This window comes from Calliopsis andreniformis, unplaced genomic scaffold (genome assembly GCF_051401765.1).
Source record: "Calliopsis andreniformis isolate RMS-2024a unplaced genomic scaffold, iyCalAndr_principal scaffold0138, whole genome shotgun sequence".
Lineage (NCBI taxonomy): Eukaryota > Metazoa > Arthropoda > Insecta > Hymenoptera > Andrenidae > Calliopsis > Calliopsis andreniformis.
The window spans coordinates 234,617-247,754 of NW_027480547.1; positions in this window are offsets into that span (position 1 = coordinate 234,617).

Here is a 13,138-nt window from a genome sequence, read left to right on the forward strand (position 1 = left end):
CTCAGTCGTCAACAATCAATTGTCAGTCCTCAATCCTCAATAGAGTATACCCAATTCACAGTTTTGAACACTGAATCCCCAATCTTCAATCTTCAAATCTCAATCCACTAACATCAATTCTCATCACTCAACGCTCAACACTCAGACCCCAATCCTCAATCTTCAATCCCCAATCCTCAATCCTCAATACTCAATCCTCAATCTTCAATCCTCAATACTCAATCTTCAATCCTCAATCCTCAATCCTCAATCCTCAATCCTCAATCCTCAATCCTCAATCCTCAATCGTCAATCTCCAATCCTGAATACTCAATCTTCAATCCTCAATCCTCAACCCTCACTCCTCAGTCCTCAATCCTCGATCCTCAATCCTCAATCCTCAATCCTCAACCCGCAATCCTCAGTCCTGAAACCTCAATCCCGAATCCTCAATCCTGAATCCGCAAACTTCAGTCCTCAGTCCTCAGTCCTCAACAATCAATTGTCAATCCTCAATCCTCAATAGAATATCCTCAATTCACAGTTTTCAATACTCAATCCCCATTCTTCAATCTTCAAATCTCAATCCACAAACATCAATTCTCATCACTCAACCCTCAACACTCAGTCCTCAATCTTCAATCCTCAATCCTCAATCCGCAATCTTGAATCCTCAATACTCAATCTTCAATCCTCAATCCTCAATTCTCAATCCTCAACACTCAACACTCAATCCTCAATCCTCAATCCTCAATGCCCAATCCTCAATCTTCAATCCTCTATCCTCAATCCTCAATCCTCAATCCTCAATCCTCAATCTTCAATACTCATTACTCAATCTTCAATCCTCAATCCTCAATCCTCAATCCTCAATCCTCAATCTTCAATCCTCAATACTCAATCTGCAATCCTCAATTCTCAATCATCAATACTCAATCCTCAATGCTCAATCTTCAATCCTCAATCCTCAATTCTCAATCCTCAATACTCAATCCTCAGTCGTCAATCCTCAATTCCCAATCCTCAATCTTCAATCGTCAATCCTCAATCATTCAATCCTCAATCCTCAATCCTCAATCCCCAATCTTCAATCTTCAATCCTCTATCCTCAATCCTCAATCCTGAATGTTCAATCCTCAATACCCAATCCTCAATCTTCAATCCTCAATACTCAATCCTCAATCCTCAATCCTCAATCCTCAGTCCTCAAACCTCAATCCCGAATCCTCAATCCTGAATCCTCAATCTTCAGCCCTCAGTCGTCAACAATCAATTGTCAGTCCTCAATCCTCAATAGAGTATACCCAATTCACAGTTTTCAACACTGAATCCCCAATCTTCAATCTTCAAATCTCAATCCACTAACATCAATTCTCATCACTCAACGCTCAACACTCAGACCCCAATCCTCAATCTTCAATCCCCAATCCTCAATCCTCAATCCTCAATCCTCAATCCTCAATCCTCAATCCTCAATCCTCAATCGTCAATCTCCAATCCTGAATACTCAATCTTCAATCCTCAATCCTCAACCCTCACTCCTCAGTCCTCAATCCTAGATCCTCAATCCTCAATCCTCAATCCTCAACCCGCAATCCTCAGTCCTGAAACCTCAATCCCGAATCCTCAATCCTGAATCCGCAAACTTCAGTCCTCAGACCTCAGTCCTCAACAATCAATTGTCAATCCTCAATCCTCAATAGAATATCCTCAATTCACAGTTTTCAATACTCAATCCCCAATCTTCAATCTTCAATCCTCAATAGTCAATCTGCAATCCTCAATCCTCAATCCTCAATCCTCAATCCGCAATCCTCAATCCTCAATCTTCAATCCTCAATACTCAATCCTCAACCGTCAATCTTCAATCCTCAATCCTCAATCCTCAATCTTCAATCCTCAACACCCAGTCCTCAATCTTCAATCCTCAATCCTCAATCCTCAATTCTCAATCCTCAATCCTCAACGCTCAGACCTCAAGCATCAATACTCAACCCTCAGTCCTCGTCCGCAATCCACAACCCTCAATCCTCAATCCTCAATCTTCGATCATCAATATTCAATCATCAATCCTCAATCTTCAATCCTCTATCCTCAATCCTCAATCCTGAATGTTCAATCCTCAATACCCAATCCTCAATCTTCAATCCTCAATACTCAATCCTCAATCCTCAATCCTCAATCCTCAGTCCTCAAACCTCAATCCTGAATCCTCAATCCTGAATCCTCAATCTTCAGCCCTCAGTCCTCAACAATCAATTGACAGTCCTCAATCCTCAATAGAGTGTACCCAATTCACAGTTTTGAACACTGAATCCCCAATCTTCAATCTTCAAATCTCAATCCACTAACATCAATTCTCATCACTCAACGCTCAACACTCAGACCCCAATCCTCAATCTTCAATCCCCAATCCTCAATCCTCAATACTCAATCCTCAATCTTCAATCCTCAATACTCAATCTTCAATCCTCAATCCTCAATCCTCAATCCTCAATCCTCAATCCTCAATCCTCAATCCTCAATCGTCAATCTCCAATCCTGAATACTCAATCTTCAATCCTCAATCCTCAACCCTCACTCCTCAGTCCTCAATCCTCGATCCTCAATCCTCAATCCTCAATCCTCAACCCGCAATCCTCAGTCCTGAAACCTCAATCCCGAATCCTCAATCCTGAATCCGCAAACTTCAGTCCTCAGTCCTCAGTCCTCAACAATCAATTGTCAATCCTCAATCCTCAATAGAATATCCTCAATTCACAGTTTTCAATACTCAATCCCCATTCTTCAATCTTCAAATCTCAATCCACAAACATCAATTCTCATCACTCAACCCTCAACACTCAGTCCTCAATCTTCAATCCTCAATCCTCAATCCGCAATCTTGAATCCTCAATACTCAATCTTCAATCCTCAATCCTCAATTCTCAATCCTCAACACTCAACACTCAATCCTCAATCCTCAATCCTCAATGCCCAATCCTCAATCTTCAATCCTCTATCCTCAATCCTCAATCCTCAATCCTCAATCCTCAATCTTCAATACTCATTACTCAATCTTCAATCCTCAATCCTCAATCCTCAATCCTCAATCCTCAATCTTCAATCCTCAATACTCAATCTGCAATCCTCAATTCTCAATCATCAATACTCAATCCTCAATGCTCAATCTTCAATCCTCAATCCTCAATTCTCAATCCTCAATACTCAATCCTCAGTCGTCAATCCTCAATTCCCAATCCTCAATCTTCAATCGTCAATCCTCAATCATTCAATCCTCAATCCTCAATCCTCAATCCCCAATCTTCAATCTTCAATCCTCTATCCTCTATCCTCAATCCTCAATCCTGAATGTTCAATCCTCAATACCCAATCCTCAATCTTCAATCCTCAATACTCAATCCTCAATCCTCAATCCTCAATCCTCAGTCCTCAAACCTCAATCCTGAATCCTCAATCCTGAATCCTCAATCTTCAGCCCTCAGTCGTCAACAATCAATTGTCAGTCCTCAATCCTCAATAGAGTATACCCAATTCACAGTTTTCAACACTGAATCCCCAATCTTCAATCTTCAAATCTCAATCCACTAACATCAATTCTCATCACTCAACGCTCAACACTCAGACCCCAATCCTCAATCTTCAATCCCCAATCCTCAATCCTCAATACTCAATCCTCAATCTTCAATCCTCAATACTCAATCTTCAATCCTCAATCCTCAATCCTCAATCCTCAATCCTCAATCCTCAATCCTCAATCCACAATCGTCAATCTCCAATCCTGAATACTCAATCTTCAATCCTCAATCCTCAACCCTCACTCCTCAGTCCTCAATCCTAGATCCTCAATCCTCAATCCTCAATCCTCAACCCGCAATCCTCAGTCCTGAAACCTCAATCCCGAATCCTCAATCCTGAATCCGCAAACTTCAGTCCTCAGACCTCAGTCCTCAACAATCAATTGTCAATCCTCAATCCTCAATAGAATATCCTCAATTCACAGTTTTCAATACTCAATCCCCAATCTTCAATCTTCAATCCTCAATAGTCAATCTGCAATCCTCAATCCTCAATCCTCAATCCTCAATCCGCAATCCTCAATCCTCAATCTTCAATCCTCAATACTCAATCCTCAACCGTCAATCTTCAATCCTCAATCCTCAATCCTCATTCTTCAATCCTCAACACCCAGTCCTCAATCTTCAATCCTCAATCCTCAATCCTCAATTCTCAATCCTCAATCCTCAACGCTCAGACCTCAAGCATCAATACTCAACCCTCAGTCCTCGTCCGCAATCCACAACCCTCAATCCTCAATCCTCAATCTTCGATCATCAATATTCAATCATCAATCCTCAATCTTCAATCCTCTATCCTCAATCCTCAATCCTGAATGTTCAATCCTCAATACCCAATCCTCAATCTTCAATCCTCAATACTCAATCCTCAATCCTCAATCCTCAATCCTCAGTCCTCAAACCGCAATCCTGAATCCTCAATCCTGAATCCTCAATCTTCAGCCCTCAGTCCTCAACAATCAATTGTCAGTCCTCAATCCTCAATAGAGTGTACCCAATTCACAGTTTTCAACACTGAATCCCCAATCTTCAATCTTCAAATCTCAATCCACTAACATCAATTCTCATCACTCAACGCTCAACACTCAGACCCCAATCCTCAATCTTCAATCCCCAATCCTCAATCCTCAATACTCAATCCTCAATCTTCAATCCTCAATACTCAATCTTCAATCCTCAATCCTCAATCCTCAATCCTCAATCCTCAATCCTCAATCCTCAATCCTCAATCGTCAATCTCCAATCCTGAATACTCAATCTTCAATCCTCAATCCTCAACCCTCACTCCTCAGTCCTCAATCCTCGATCCTCAATCCTCAATCCTCAATCCTCAACCCGCAATCCTCAGTCCTGAAACCTCAATCCCGAATCCTCAATCCTGAATCCGCAAACTTCAGTCCTCAGTCCTCAGTCCTCAACAATCAATTGTCAATCCTCAATCCTCAATAGAATATCCTCAATTCACAGTTTTCAATACTCAATCCCCATTCTTCAATCTTCAAATCTCAATCCACAAACATCAATTCTCATCACTCAACCCTCAACACTCAGTCCTCAATCTTCAATCCTCAATCCTCAATCCGCAATCTTGAATCCTCAATACTCAATCTTCAATCCTCAATCCTCAATTCTCAATCCTCAACACTCAATCCTCAATCCTCAATCCTCAATGCCCAATCCTCAATCTTCAATCCTCTATCCTCAATCCTCAATCCTCAATGCTCAATCCTCAATCTTCAATACTCATTACTCAATCTTCAATCCTTAATCCTCAATCCTCAGTCCTCAATCCTCAATCCTCAATCATCAATCCTCAATCCTCAATCTTCAATCCTCTATCCTCAATCCTCAATCCTCAATCCCCAATCCTCAATCTTCAATCCTCAATCTTCAATCCTCAATCATCAATCCTCAATTATCAAACCTCAATACTCAATCTTCAATCCTCAATCCTCAATCCTCAATCCTCAATCCTCAATCCTCAATCCTCAATCCTCAACCCTCAATCCTCAGTCCTGAAACCTCAATCCCGAATCCTCAATCCTGAATCGGCAAACTTCAGTCCTCAGTCCTCAGTCCTCAACAATCAATTGTCAATCCTCAATCCTCAATAGAATATCCTCAATTCACAGTTTTCAATACTCAATCCCCATTCTTCAATCTTCAAATCTCAATCCACAAACATCAATTCTCATCACTCAACCCTCAACACTCAGTCCTCAACCTTCAATCCTCAATCCTCAATCCGCAATATTGAATCCTCAATACTCAATCTTCAATCCTCAATCCTCAATTCTCAATCCTCAACACTCAATCCTCAATCCTCAATCCTCAATCCCCAATCCTCAATCTTCAATCCTCTATCCTCAATCTTCAATCCTCAATACTCAATCTTCAACCCTCAATCTTCAATCCTCAATCCTCAATCCTCATTCTTCAATCCTCAACACACAGTCCTCAATCTTCAATCCTCAATCCTCGAATCCTCAATTCTCAATCCTCAAACCTCAATCCTCAGACCTCAAGCATCAATACTCAACCCTCAGCCCTCGTCCGCAATCCCCAACCCTCAATCCTCAATTCTCAATTCCCAATCCTCAATCTTCAATCCTCAATCCTCAATCTTCAATCCTCAATCCTCAATCCTCAATCCCCAATCTTCAATCTTCAATCCTCAATAGTCAATCTTCCATCCTCAATCCTCAATCCTCAATCCTCAATCCTCAATCCTCAATCCTCATTCTTCAATCCTCAACACCCAGTCCTCAATCTTCAATCCTCAATCCTCAATCCTCAATTCTCAACCCTCAATCCTCAACGCTCAGACCTCAAGCATCAATACTCAACCCTCAGTCCTCGTCCGCAATCCACAACCCTCAATCCTCAATCCTCAATATTCGATCATCAATATTCAATCATCAGTCCTCAATCTTCAATCCTCTATCCTCAATCCTCAATCCTGAATGTTCAATCCTCAATACCCAATCCTCAATCTTCAATCCTCAATACTCAATCCTCAATCCTCAATCCTCAATCCTCAGTCCTCAAAACTCAATCCTGAATCCTCAATCCTGAATCCTCAATCTTCAGCCCTCAGACGTCAACAATCAATTGTCAGTCCTCAATCCTCAATAGAGTATACCCAATTCACAGTTTTCAACACTGAATCCCCAATCTTCAATCTTCAAATCTCAATCCACTAACATCAATTCTCATCACTCAACGCTCAACACTCAGACCCCAATCCTCAATCTTCAATCCCCAATCCTCAATCCTCAATACTCAATCCTCAATCTTCAATCCTCAATACTCAATCTTCAATCCTCAATCCTCAATCCTCAATCCTCAATCCTCAATCCTCAATCCTCAATCCTCAATCGTCAATCTCCAATCCTGAATACTCAATCTTCAATCCTCAATCCTCAACCCTCACTCCTCAGTCCTCAATCCTCGATCCTCAATCCTCAATTCTCAAACCTCAATCCCGAATCCTCAATCCTGAATCCGCAAACTTCAGTCCTCAGTCCTCAGTCCTCAACAATCAATTGTCAATCCTCAATCCTCAATAGAATATCCTCAATTCACAGTTTTCAATACTCAATCCCCATTCTTCAATCTTCAAATCTCAATCCACAAACATCAATTCTCATCACTCAACCCTCAACACTCAGTCCTCAATCTTCAATCCTCAATCCTCAATCCGCAATCTTGAATCCTCAATACTCAATCTTCAATCCTCAATCCTCAATTCTCAATCCTCAACACTCAACACTCAATCCTCAATCCTCAATCCTCAATCCTCAATCCTCAATCTTCGATCATCAATATTCAATCATCAAACCTCAATCTTCAATCCTCTATCCTCAATCCTCAATCCTGAATGTTCAATCCTCAATACCCAATCCTCAATCTTCAATCCTCAATACTCAATCCTCAATCCTCAATCCTCAATCCTCAGTCCTCAAACCTCAATCCTGAATCCTCAATCCTGAATCCTCAATCTTCAGCCCTCAGTCCTCAACAATCAATTGTCAGTCCTCAATCCTCAATCCTCAATCCTCAATCCTCTATCTTCAATCCTCAATACTCAATCTTCAATCCTCAATCCTCAATCCTCAATCCTCAATCCTCAATCCTCAATCCTCAATCCTCAATCGTCAATCTTCTGCCCTCAGTCCTCAACAATCAGTTGTCAATCCTCAATCCTCAATACAACATCATCAATTCACAGTTTTCAATACTGAATACTCAATCTGCAATCTTCAAATCTCTATCCAGAAACATCAATTCTCATCACTCAACCCTCAACACTCCGTCCCCAATCCTCAATCTTCAATACTCAATCCTCAATCCTCAATCATCAATCCTCAATTTTCAATCCTCAATACTCAATCTTCAATCATCAATCCTCAATCGTCAATCCTCAGTCCTCAATCCTCAATCCTCAATCCTCAACCCTCAATCCTCAGTCCTGAAACCTCAATCCCGAATCCTCAATCCTGAATCCGCAAACTTCAGTCCTGAGTCCTCAACAATCAATCGTCAATCCTCAATCCTCAATAGAATATCCTCAATTCACAGTTTTCAATACTCAAATCCCCATTCTTCAATCTTCAAGTCTCAATCCACAAACATCAATTCTCATCACTCAGCCCTCAACACTCAGTCCTCAATCTTCAATCCTCAATCCTCAATCCGCAATCTTGAATCCTCAATACTCAATCTTCAATCCTCAATCCTCAATTCTCAATCCTCAATACTCAATCCTCAATCGTCAATCCTCAATTCCCAATCCTCAATCTTCAATCCTCAATCCTCAATCTTCAATCCTCAATCCTCAATCCTCAATCCCCAATCCTCAATCTTCAATCCTCAATACTCAATCTTCAATCCTCAATCCTCAATCCTCAATCCTCAATCCGCAATCCTCAATCCTCAATCTTCAATCGTCAATACTCAATCCTCAACACTCAATCTTCAATCCTCAATCCTCAATCCTCATTCTTCAATCCTCAACACCCAGTCCTCAATCTTCAATCCTCAATCCTCAATCCTCAATTCTCAATCCTCAATCCTCAACGCTCAGACCTCAAGCATCAATACTCAACCCTCAGTCCTCGTCCGCAATCCACAACCCTCAATCCTCAATCCTCAATCTTCGATCATCAATATTCAATCATCAATCCTCAATCTTCAATCCTCTATCCTCAATCCTCAATCCTGAATGTTCAATCCTCAATACCCAATCCTCAATCTTCAATCCTCAGTACTCAATCCTCAATCCTCAATCCTCAATCCTCAGTCCTCAAACCTCAATCCTGAATCCTCAATCCTGAATCCTCAATCTTCAGCACTCAGTCCTCAACAATCAATTGTCAGTCCTCAATCCTCAATAGGGTATACCCAATTCACAGTTTTCAACACTGAATCCCCAATCTTCAATCTTCAAATCTCAATCCACTAACATCAATTCTCATCACTCAACGCTCAACACTCAGACCCCAATCCTCAATCTTCAATCCCCAATACTCAATCCTCAATACTCAATCCTCAATCTTCAATCCTCAATACTCAATCTTCAATCCTCAATCCTCAATCCTCAATCCTCAATCCTCAATCCTCAATCCTCAATCCTCAATCGTCAATCTCCAATCCTGAATACTCAATCTTCAATCCTCAATCCTCAACCCTCACTCCTCAGTCCTCAATCCTCGATCCTCAATCCTCAATCCTCAATCCTCAACCCGCAATCCTCTGTCCTGAAACCTCAATCCCGAATCCTCAATCCTGAATCCGCAAACTTCAGTCCTCAGTCCTCAGTCCTCAACAATCAATTGTCAATCCTCAATCCTCAATAGAATATCCTCAATTCACAGTTTTCAATACTCAATCCCCATTCTTCAATCTTCAAATCTCAATCCACAAACATCAATTCTCATCACTCAACCCACAACACTCAGTCCTCAATCTTCAATCCTCAATCCTCAATCCGCAATCTTGAATCCTCAATACTCAATCTTCAATCCTCAATCCTCAATTCTCAATCCTCAACACTCAACACTCAATCCTCCATCCTCAATCCTCAATCTTCAATACTCAGTCCCCAATCCTCAATCTTCAATCCTCAATCCTCAATCCTCAATCCTCGATCCTCGAACCTCAATCCTCAGTCCTCAATCCTCAATCCTCAATGTTCAATCCGCAATACCCAATCCTCAATCTTCAATCCTCTATCCTCAATCCTCAATCCTCAATCCCCAATCCTCAATCTTCAATCCTCAATCTTCAATCCTCAATCATCAATCCTCAATACTCAATCTTCAATCCTCAATCCTCAATCCTGAGTCCTCAATCCTCAATCCTCAATCCTCAATCCTCAATCCTCAGTCGTCAATGCTCAATCCCAATCCTCAATCTTCAATCCTCTATCCTCAATCTTCAGTCCTCAATCCCCAATCCTCAATCTTCAATCCTCAATGTTCAATCCTCAATCATCAATCCTCAATTATCAAACCTCAATACACAATCTTCAATCCTCAATCCTCAATCCTCAATCCTCAATCCTCAATCCTCAATCCTCAATCCTCAACCCTCATTCCTCAGTCCTGGAACCTCAATCCCGAATCCTCAATCCTGAATCCGCAAACATCAGTCCCCCGTCCGCAGTCCTCAACAATCAACTGCCAATCCTGAATCCTCTATAGAATATCCTCAATTCACAGTTTTCAATACTCAATCCCCATTCTTCAATCTTCAAATCTCAATCCACAAACATCAATCCTCATCACTCAACCCTCAACACTCAGTCCTCAATCTTCAATCCTCAATCCTCAATCCGCAATCTTGAGTCCTCAATACTCAATCTTCAATCCTCAATCCTCAATTATCAATCCTCAACACTCAATCCTCAATCCTCAATCCTCAATCCCCAATCCTCAGTCTTCAATCCTCTACCCTCAATCCTCAATCCTCAATCCTCAATCTTCAATACTCAATACTCAATCTTCAATCCTCAATCCTCAATCCTCAGTCCTCAATCCTCAATCCTCAATCCTCAATCCTCAATCTTCAATCCTCAATACTCGATCTGCAATCCTCAATTCTCAATCTTCAATACTCAATCCTCAATCCTCAATCCCCAATCCTCAATCTTCAATTCTCAATACTCAATCTTCAATCCTCAATCCTCAATCCTCCGTCGTCAATCCTCAATCCTCAATCCTCAATCGTCAATCCTCAATCCCCAAACCTCAATCTTCAATCCTCTATCCTCAATCCTCAATCCTCAATCCCCAATCTTCAATATTCAATCCACAATCTTCAATCCTCAATACTCAATCTTCAATACTCAATCCTCAATCCTCAATCCTCAACGCTCAATCCTCAATCCTCATTCTCTAATCCTCGATACTCAATCCTCAATTCTCAATCCTCAATCCTCAATCCTTAATCCTTAATACTCAACCCTCAATGCTCAGTCCAGAAACATCAGTTCCGAATCCTCAATCCTGAATCCTCAGTCTTCAGCCCTCAGTCCTCAACAATCAATTGTCAATCCTCAATCCTCAATAGAATATCCTCAATTCACAGTTTTCAATACTCAATCCCCATTCTTCAATCTTCAAATCTCAATCCACAAACATCAATTCTCATCACTCAACCATCAACACTCAGTCCTCTATATTCAATCCTCAATCCTAAATCCTCAATCTTCAATCCGCAATACTCAATCTTCAATCCTCAATCCTCAATTCTCAATCCTCAATAGTCAATCCTCAATCGTCAATCCTCAATTCCCAATCCTCAATCTTCAATCCTCAATCCTCAATCTTCAATCCTCAATCCTCAATCCTCAATCCGCAATCCTCAATCCTCAATCTTCAATCCTCAATACTCAATCTGCAATCCTCAATCCTCAATCCTCAATCCTCAATCCTAATTCGTCACTCCTCAATACCCAATCCTCAATCTTCAATCCTCAGTCCTCAATCCTCAATTCTCAATCCTCAATCCTCAATCCTCAATCCTCAATCTTCAATCCTCAATACTCAATCTTCAATACTCAATCCTCAATCATCAATCCTCAATCCTCAATCCTCATTCCTCAATCCCAAATCCTCAATCCTCAATCCTCAATCCTCAACCCTCAATCCTCAGTCCTGAAACCTCAATACCGAATCCTCAATCCTGAATCCTCAATCTTCGGCACTCAGTCCTCAACAATCAATTGTCAATTCTCAATCCTCAATAGAATATCCTCAATTCAGAGTTTTCAATACTCAATCCCCATTCTTCAATCTTCAAATCTCAATCCACAAACATCAATTTTCATCACTCAACCCTCAACACTCAGTCCTCAATCTTCAATCCTCAATCCTAAATCCTCAATCTTCAATCCTCAATACTCAATCTTCAATCCTCAATCCTCAATTCTCAATCCTCAATACTCAATCCACAATCGTCAATCCTCAATACCCAATCCTCAATCTTCAATCCTCAATCCTCAATCTTCAATCCTCAATCCTCAATCCTCAATCCCCAATCCTCAATCTTCAATCCTCAATCCTCAATCCTCAATCCTCAATCCTCAATCCTCAATCCTCATTCCTCAAACCTCAATCCTCAATCCTCAGTCCTCACCCTCAATTCTCAATCCTCAATCCTCAATCCTCAATCATCAATCATCAACCTTCAATCCTCAGTGCTCAATCTTCAATCCTCAATCCTCAATCCTCAGTCCTCAATCCTCAATCCCCAATCCTCATTCTTCAATCCTCAATACCCAATCCTCAATCTTCAATCCTCAATCCTCAATCCTCAATTCTCAATCCTCAATCCTCAGTCCTGAGTCCTCAGACCTCAATCCTCAACCCTCAGCCCTCATCCTCAATCCTCAATCCTCGATCCTCAATCCTCAACCCTCAATCTTCAATCCTCAATACTCAATCTTTAATCCTCAATCCTCAGTCCTCAAACCTCAATTCTGAGTACTCAGTCCTGAATCCTCAACCTTCAGCCCTCAGTCCTGAAACATCAATACCGAAACCTCAATACTGAATCCTCAATCTTCAGCCCTCAGTCCTCAACAATCAAATGTCAATCCTCAATCCTCGATAGAATATCCTCAATTCACAGTTTTCAATTCTCAATCCCCATCCTTCAATCTTCAAATCTCAATCCACATGCATCAATTCTCATCACTCAACCCTCAACACTCAGTCCTCAATCTTCAATCCTCAATCCTAAATCCTCAATATTCAATCCTCAATACTCAATCTTCAATCCTCAATCCTCAATTCTCAATCTTCAGTACTCAATCCTCAACCGTCAATCCTCAATTCCCAATCCTCAATCTTCAATCCTCAATCCTCAATCTTCAATCCCTAATCCTCAATCCTCAATCCCCAATCCTCAATCTTCAATCCTCAATACTCAACCTTCAATCCTCAGTACTGAATCTTCAACCCTCAATCCTCAATCCTCAATCCTCAATCCTCAATCCTCAATCTTCAATACTCAGTCCCCAATCCTCAATCTTCAATCCTCAATCCTCAATCCTCAATCCTCAATCCTCGATCCTC